At 40.8% G+C, this 8,005-nt stretch overlaps 1 long non-coding RNA gene across 1 annotated transcript; it reads left to right on the plus strand.

Annotated features, from left to right (window-relative positions):
• The first annotated feature begins 653 nt into the window (after positions 1-653).
• On the plus strand, positions 654-7,753 carry LOC138808727 (uncharacterized). The gene is made up of 3 exons (XR_011366595.1): positions 654-838; positions 3,987-4,178; positions 6,893-7,753. It is a non-coding gene; the product is annotated as an uncharacterized lncRNA (long non-coding RNA).
• The last annotated feature ends 252 nt before the right edge of the window (positions 7,754-8,005 follow it).

Here is an 8,005-nt window from a genome sequence, read left to right on the forward strand (position 1 = left end):
ATACCAAGCACTGAGAACAACTGACACCCCACAAGATAATATAGAGACACCCTGAATTTTAAGATTAAAATTAGCCCAGAGAAGAAGTGGGGAATGAAAGATTAAAAATTGACCATTACCATTACTAACTTGCTAACTGCTTATTCTGCTTATGTAAACTTGCTTACGCTAGCACTGACCTTCCCTTCCCAGAAATGAGTTAAGAAGTTTCAGGGACCAGATGCCGGCCCCAGGACAAAGTCAGTGGTTGTAGATAAAGAACAGACATTACGTGTTCCTCAGTTCCCATTTAGAAATTCCCCAGACAGGACCTTGAGATAACGACCACCTGGCAAGACCCCAAGCTAAGCCAAATGTCAACCAATCATAGGCCTGTAACCATGTAACCCCCCCTTAAACCAACCATGAGCCAATTGTTTTACAAAGATTGTTACAAAATTTCCCGCGTGGCAAAGTGATTGTTGGCGTATATGGCGACCTTTAAATGAACCAATCACGTGATGCTTTGTGTTATGCGTTAATCTTGTGGGTTTTTGCCTTTAAAAAGGCTTGTAACCGATGCTTGGGGCTTTCTGACTGACCGGGGCAGAGAATCTGTTTGCACAAACGTCAAATAAACTCCTCTTGCTTATTGCATCTCCCGGCCTGGAGTCTGAGTTTCTGGGGCGCCCGCCCCTTGACGAAAGTATCCTAGGGGACTAGGGTCTTTCAGTCTAATATTCGATGACGGCATATATCTGAGGATGAGCAGAACAGCAATTAAGTCACACAAAAAGAAGGAAACAGAAGAAAAATGAAAAGAATGAAAAAGAAAAAACAAGAAAAAAAGGACCAAAAGGTCAGTAGAGATTTAAACAAAGCACACAGACACACATATACACCTAAAATAAAAAAATAGGAGGGGAGAAAAAAAGATTAATAGAAAACAATTTTTTTTAAAAACTAAAAAACAAAAAGGGTACAACAAAGAGCTTTTTTGGGGGGGGGGCGGGATTAGATGGGAAGATCCTGTATCTCATTGTGTCTGTACAAAGTCTCTTGGTGGAGTCTCTTGTCTGCTTGTGGTGTTTGGTTTGCCTGTGGCTAGATTGGTTTCTTAAGTCAATTTGTTTGAGCAGGCAGATAAATGCTCTGCTTTACCCAGGATTTTGTGATCCTCCTCCCAGGCTAGTTCAATGAGAGGGAGATCTGCTTTGAGTTTCGCACAAGAGGGAGATGGCTGTTTCCTCTCGTTTGAAGAGGCTGTGATGAGGCTAGGTTCTGGGTAGAATTGAGGCCGTTCAGCAAATTGTAGCTTTTCCCTGAAGGGTAGCTTCTGAGACACAGAGCCCAGCCTGGAGCCATTCTCAGGGTTTATGTTTACTGAATTTCACTTGATTGTCTAGGCTGCTGTAGGGAGGGGCAGCCTCTGGCTCTGTTTACCCAGTGAAGAAAGTCACTCCCCTCACGTCAGAGCTTTGTCTGCTTGGGCTGGGTGACTTTTCCCAGGGAGGAGCTGAGCCTGGCAGGTCAGGTCAGGTGCCTGTGACCTCCTAAATGAATCTTTTGTTTTTTTCCAAGGCCTGAGCTGGAGCTAGCTCCTCAGCTGGGCCTTTTCAATATCAAATATGGAGACCTCCGGGGGTGAGGGCGGGAGGGGTGGCCTTCTTTCCTCTGTAACCTGAGAAGGAGTAAGTATGACAGTATTCTACTCACCCTGGAGTCTTGGTTCTTGGGTTATCTCTGGTCTGTGATCTGCAGGATGAAGATACCTGCTACTTGTCAGCTCTTTTTGGTTTTAAGAAGAATCCAGTCACCTGCTGTTTCTGGCACCATTGTCCCAGACTCTGTGTTGTTCGTTTGGCGGCTAGGCTGCTGCCATTGCTGCTGCCACTGCAGCTGCAGCTAATGGCAAGTGCTCAGATCTGTCTCCTTGCCTGGATTTTCCCTCTCTGGCCAAACTCTCTGTACTGTGATGGCACACTTAGTAATTCTCTGGCCTAGGACTCTTCACTGGAACACTACAACTATTTTCTATGTGAGAGCTTGTTTAGCCTCTAGCTCTTTCCTCCTCCAACCTCCCCTAAAGTAATCTGTTGTTACTTTTTTAAAAAAACTGGTGCCATTGGCTCATGCCTGTAATCATAACAACTCAGGTGACTGAGATGTGATAATCGAGGATTAGTAACAACCTTGGTAAGAAAGTCTGTGAGTCTATTATCTCATTAACTGGTTACCAAGAAACTAAAAGGGGCACTGTGGGCCAAACTAATAGAGTGATAGCCTTGAGCACAAGAGAACAGGGATTTCAACCAGGCCCTCAGTTCAAGCTTCACATATTAAAAAATGTTAAAAACAATTTGCCATCATTTGTAATCTCAGCATCCTCAACTAGTGGTTTATTTAAAGCCAATTTGCATCTCAGTTTGCACGTATTTAGGTGGGGGAACTAAACTTAAATCACAGTTAAAAGAAAAAAAAATGAGCACAAGGGTACAGGTGGCTCACTCCTGTAATCCTACCTTCTCAGGAGGCTGAGAAATGAGGATGGTGGTTCAAAGCCAGCCCTGGGCAGAAAAGTTACCATGAGACTGCTATTTCCAATAAACCATTAAAAAACAAGAAATGGCACTATGGTTTAAACTTGTATGGTAGAGTGCTAACTTTGAGCAAAGAAGCTCTGGGACAGCACCCATGCCCTGTATTCAAGCCCCATGTCTAAAGGAAAAAATAAAGAGTTCAGGGCTGGGAAGGTGGCTAAGTGATAAAGTGCTTGCCTTGCATGTATGAGCCTTTGAGTTCAATTTCTCAGTACCACATAAGCAGAAAATCCAGAAGTGGCACTGTGGTTCAAGTGGTATAGTGATATCCTTGAGGTAAAGAGCTAAGGGACAGTGCCCAGGCCCAGAGTTCAGGACCCATGATTGACAAAAGACAAACAAAAAAAGGGTTCAAATAATTAAATGATGTGTACAATAGACTATACACTAAAGATGAAAGATTAAATTAATAAATTAATAATTGAATTGATCAACATTGTTTCAATTTTTTAGATGGTGAATGTAGCAGAAAAAGTGATAAGAAATAATGATTCATTTCTAACAACTCTTCGATTTTTTAAACTCATTTACTACTTTTAAACAAAAGAAGTATGTAAGTATCACTTTACAGAAAAACAAAATTGTACGTGTATTTTAGCCTGAATTCCACATTTTATAATTTGCCTTTTAGTAAACAATCAGTATCTTTTCATATAAAATACCTGTAATACCTTTATTTAATACTTCACATCTTTCCAGTATTTGGTTAAATCAAAATTCCTCCCTTCCTTCTTTTCTTCCTTCCATTCCTTCATATCCTTTCCTCCTTTCAATACTAGCAATTAAACTCAGGGCTTCATGTATTTTAGGTAGGTGCTCTACAAAGTGAACTATACACCTGCTCTTTTCGCTTTAGTCACTTTTGTTTTTGTTGGTCATGTGACTTGAACTCTGCGCCTGGACACTGTCCCTGCACTCTTCAACTCAAGATGAATGTTCTACTGTTTGAGCCACAGTGCCACTTCTGGTTTTCTAGTGGTTTATTGAGATAGGAGTCTCACACACTTTGCTACCTAGATTGGCTTTGAACTGGGATCTTCAGATCTCAGCCTCCTGAATAGCTAAGATTACAGGCATGAGCCACCTGAGCTCAGCTCTGCTTGAGCCATTTTTATGACAGGGTTTTCTGTTTATGACCAGGCTCGCATGGACCACAATCCCTCAATGACAGGGAGGGTTGTGTGTAGCAAGTCAGATACAATGGGGAAACAACTTTCTCTGCCCATCACGGGGAGAATTTTGGAGGATTGTATTAGAAATTTCTAGAAATGGGTTGTGAGGAGCATCCTGCTTCCAGGAGTCTCTTCCCACTTCCCAACATTCTAGTCATGCCAGAAAGGGTCTGTGGTAGAAGGCTCAGGATGGAGAGGGCGGACTCTCATTTTCCTTTCAACAATTTGCCAACAGCATCGATTTTTCCATCTTAACTATTTGGATGGACGTCTACCATGATGATTTTTGAGCACAAGAAATTTGACATGCTGAAAAAACTTACAAAGTATGACAAGCTCAACATGCCCTCTTCAGAATTGCTGTCCTGCTTACATATCCTTCTGGACCAGCTGGAGCAAAGCATGACCCGTGAGACCAAGAAAAAGAGTAAGTAGTCCTTGTTTAGATGCCTTAGAGCTTGTGAGTAGGGATGGAACCTAGGTATCAAGGGATGGGCCTGCTTGTCCAAGAACCCTTTGTACTACCCAGCTTGGCAAAATGTCCTTTTATGGATGTTCTATGCCGAGTAATGTCTGTTCCCTTTTTAAAAGAACTTGGACATAACCACTCATTAGAAACACCCTACCTTCTCATCAGTGTTCAGTCCAAACTCAAGTTCTACAGCTTCTCCTGTTAAATCCTCATAGAAGTTTAGTCACACTTTAACTTCTAGAGTCTACTCTAAGACTCCTGTACCTATGTTTGTGTCACTGTAGAGAACTTTCTGCTGAATTCCAGCTAAAGAACCCATCAGTGATGTCGCCTATGGTGACTGATGGAGATTGGAAGCCAACACTGGACTCCAGAAAGCATGTGAACATAGAGGATTTTTCAATGTGTAGAAAGGCTCAAGTAGTTTTGAGTCCTGTAGACATCCCATTGGTTCTGAACTCCACATGTGATATAGGTGTACATTCACATACCACCAAGTAAGAAGATGGTCCAGAATATCTTCCATTGATGTTCACAATTCACCTAGATCACATCCAAACCAGTAAAAAAGTATTGGTCTTGGAGTGCAGGGTAAATATGTGCTAATGGAAAATGACCCCAGTCATAAGTTAGGTTCAAAGTCTAGATTCAGTTGAGGAAAGGGATTCTGTCCTCACAGAATATCCAGAACAATCTGTCCTGCTGCTGGAGATCCAATTTCCAATTGAGAAATAAGAATCTGTCCCTCCCTAGACTCAGGAAGAAAATACTGCCTTTAATGAGGAAGTAGATCCCTTTGAGGAGTCTGAGGCAGAATTTGTGTCTGAAGGCAACTTAGAAGACAATCCAGATTTAGAGATTGCTTCCCCTCTTCTTTAGAAAATCTTTATGTTTCTTTTTGGTCCTGATTGTTGTAAAATGATCATTCTACTTATTTTTCTAACGTTATTAAAATGTCAATGTTTATGTTATATTATACAATTCATGAGTCTTAAATGTGTTTTTTTTTCACCTACAATGTAAAGCACCATGCACATGTGTTCTGTGTGTGGGAAAATACAGAGTAACTGCAGGCTGAACAAGGGAGCCTACTGGATATAAAGGGATCAGTTAAGTGCACAGGGAGTTGCAAGGAAGCCAGACCATGCCTGCATGGGGTGATAAGGTGGTTACAAAAGCTTTAGGACATACCAGATCAGATTATCTAGAAAGCTGTTCTGTCAATTGGGACAAATGCTACAATACTTATAGTGGTATGTGGGACTTTCTTCCCACAGTGAGTTCAAGTCTGTATACATATTCATTGTGGTTTGGGAAATATTGAAGAAAAATTTGGCTCCATTAGCATAAAAAATCTACTTAGGGCTGAATATATTTGACAAAATACATAGGAAATATCGACACTGGAAAGTATAAGCCATCATCAATAGAAGAAAGAAGGCTTACATAAATGGACAAACACAAAATCAGGAAGCAATTAAATCAGATATATGGAAATACATGCTATATTCATTACATTTTATATAGTATTTTATATGATGTATAAGATCGAATACGATTTTTCATACTACAAGGGCTTTTAACATTTTCAATCGTAAGTATTTTTTTCACATAATATTAGTGTAAATCATTATTGGGGAAAGTGGTAATATAACTTTCATTATAGTTATATGAATATATATTTTTGTGTTTCTAGATATAACACTGATTATAAATAGATGAATAAATATAAACATATATTTGTATATCTGTCTATGAGTTGAATATAATGAAACCGGCTACACGATATATAAAAAGGCAGTTATGAGTTAGTATATGAGACTCAGGCCTGTAATCCTAGTAATGTGAGAAGCTGGGTTCTGTGTTTTTATTTCTCTTACCCCCATGCCATTAGATTTTCAGAGGAGACCTGGTCCCTCGAGTGTAGCCAAGGGACACATATGCAGTAGGATCACTCTCTGTGACCCCAGAGGAAAGTCAGTAGAAATCAGGACAAGTCTCTTATGCTATGACATTCTACTTAGTTTCTGTGCCAAGATGGCCATCTGTAGAACATCAGATGGAAAGTTGGTATTCCCTCCCAAAATGTTTTTGACTATCCTGAAATAAACCTTATTTCCCTTTCCAAGCTTCAAACACATAGAAATATGCCCAGGGCTCAAGAGAGATGGACAAAGACTTACAAATACATAAAATTATATACTTTTTGGGGGGGGGGTCCGGTTGTCAGCTTTGACTCTGGGCCTGGGAGCTATCCCTCAGCTCTTCAGCTCAAGGCTAGCGCTCTACCACTTGAGCCACAGTGCCACTTCAGGCTTATTTTCTTTTTGCTTATGAGATGCTGAGGAATCAAACCCAAGGCCTCATGCATGCAAGGCAAGCACTCTACCACTGAGCCACCTTCCCAGCCCCCAAATTATATACTTTGTTTCAGTAATTCAATGACAAATCATCAAAGGCATATCTTGAATTTTTCTTTTTTTAATGGAAATGGGAATATACACTGAGTGCATCAGGGAGTAGGTGATAGTTTGGATGCTGAATTGTGGAATACACTCCTGAGCATGGGAAACACTTGTCTTGGCAACTTGTATGGGGATGCGTCTCTTCACACAGCTTCACAAAACAGTTCCCCTAACTTGTATTATGTCATACCCATCTTTCCATAGCAGCAAATAGATGTCAAGCACTGATCTTGCTCTGAGGTGGACTCAACAACACAGAAAGGCACAAAGAATGAGAGGGATGACTGCTACCCACCAGACATCAGCTTCAAGAGCTGTCCTGACCAGAAGCTAGGATAAATTGAGCTGGAAAAGGCTGATCCCCATGCAAGGCTCCTGAGCACTAAGGACCAGGCACTATTATAGGTGTTGGAGAAACAAGTGAATGTGGCTCTCTCCTCATCAATTTCATGCTGAAAAGAAAACCAGAAATCATAATGAAAATTTCTATAAATCAGAGACATGACATTGGTAGTTTTGTGGCAACAACTTCACAGCAGGTATGTGAGGAGATATCCCTGAGGAGGAGACAGTTAACCTGAGAGCCATCATCCATGCAATTAACTAGAAGCAGGTAATCCAGGCAGTAAGAAAAGCAAGTACATCCCTCAGTGATGGGAAAGGACCTAACTTGCTTCAGAAAAGGAAAACATCACTGACGTGCTTGCTTGTGAAGTAAGAAAAAAAGGTACAATGAAGAAAAAACGATATTGGATGCTATAGGTTACAAGAAGAAAAATTCTGATGTTATTCTAAATCTGACATGACCCACTGGAACCAAAGTTCTCAAATAGTAGCTAGACACGCCTGATTCACCTAGTGAATACTTTTAAAATGTGATTCTAGCCAGGCTCTGGTGGCTCACAACTGGAATGCTAGCTACTCGGGAGGTTGATACCTGAAGATCAGGTTTGAAGCAAGCCCAAAGCAGAAATTTGGAAAGACTGATCTCCAATTAACCAATAAAATTATGGACATGAAGCTGTGGTTCAACTGGTAGAGCACTAGCCTTGAGAAAAAATTAAGGGAGAGCACCCAGGTTCTAGGTTCAAATCCCTGGACTTCACAAAACAAAGAAGTCAACAAATAAAATTTGATGCTCAGTTGATCATCACTTACCATTCTACTACAATGTATTTGTTATGAGCCTAGGATGTTACATCCTTAGCAAATGCTCTCCCCTCATATTCTGCTTCATTACCAGTATTCAAACCCCTGGCATTACCAAAGACTCCTCCCAGTTAGCACAGCAGTCTACCACTGGGATTTAATAGATAT

This window comes from Dipodomys merriami, unplaced genomic scaffold (assembly GCF_024711535.1).
Source record: "Dipodomys merriami isolate MVZ:Mamm:240054 unplaced genomic scaffold, mDipMer1.0.p SCAF_471, whole genome shotgun sequence".
NCBI lineage: Eukaryota > Metazoa > Chordata > Mammalia > Rodentia > Heteromyidae > Dipodomys > Dipodomys merriami.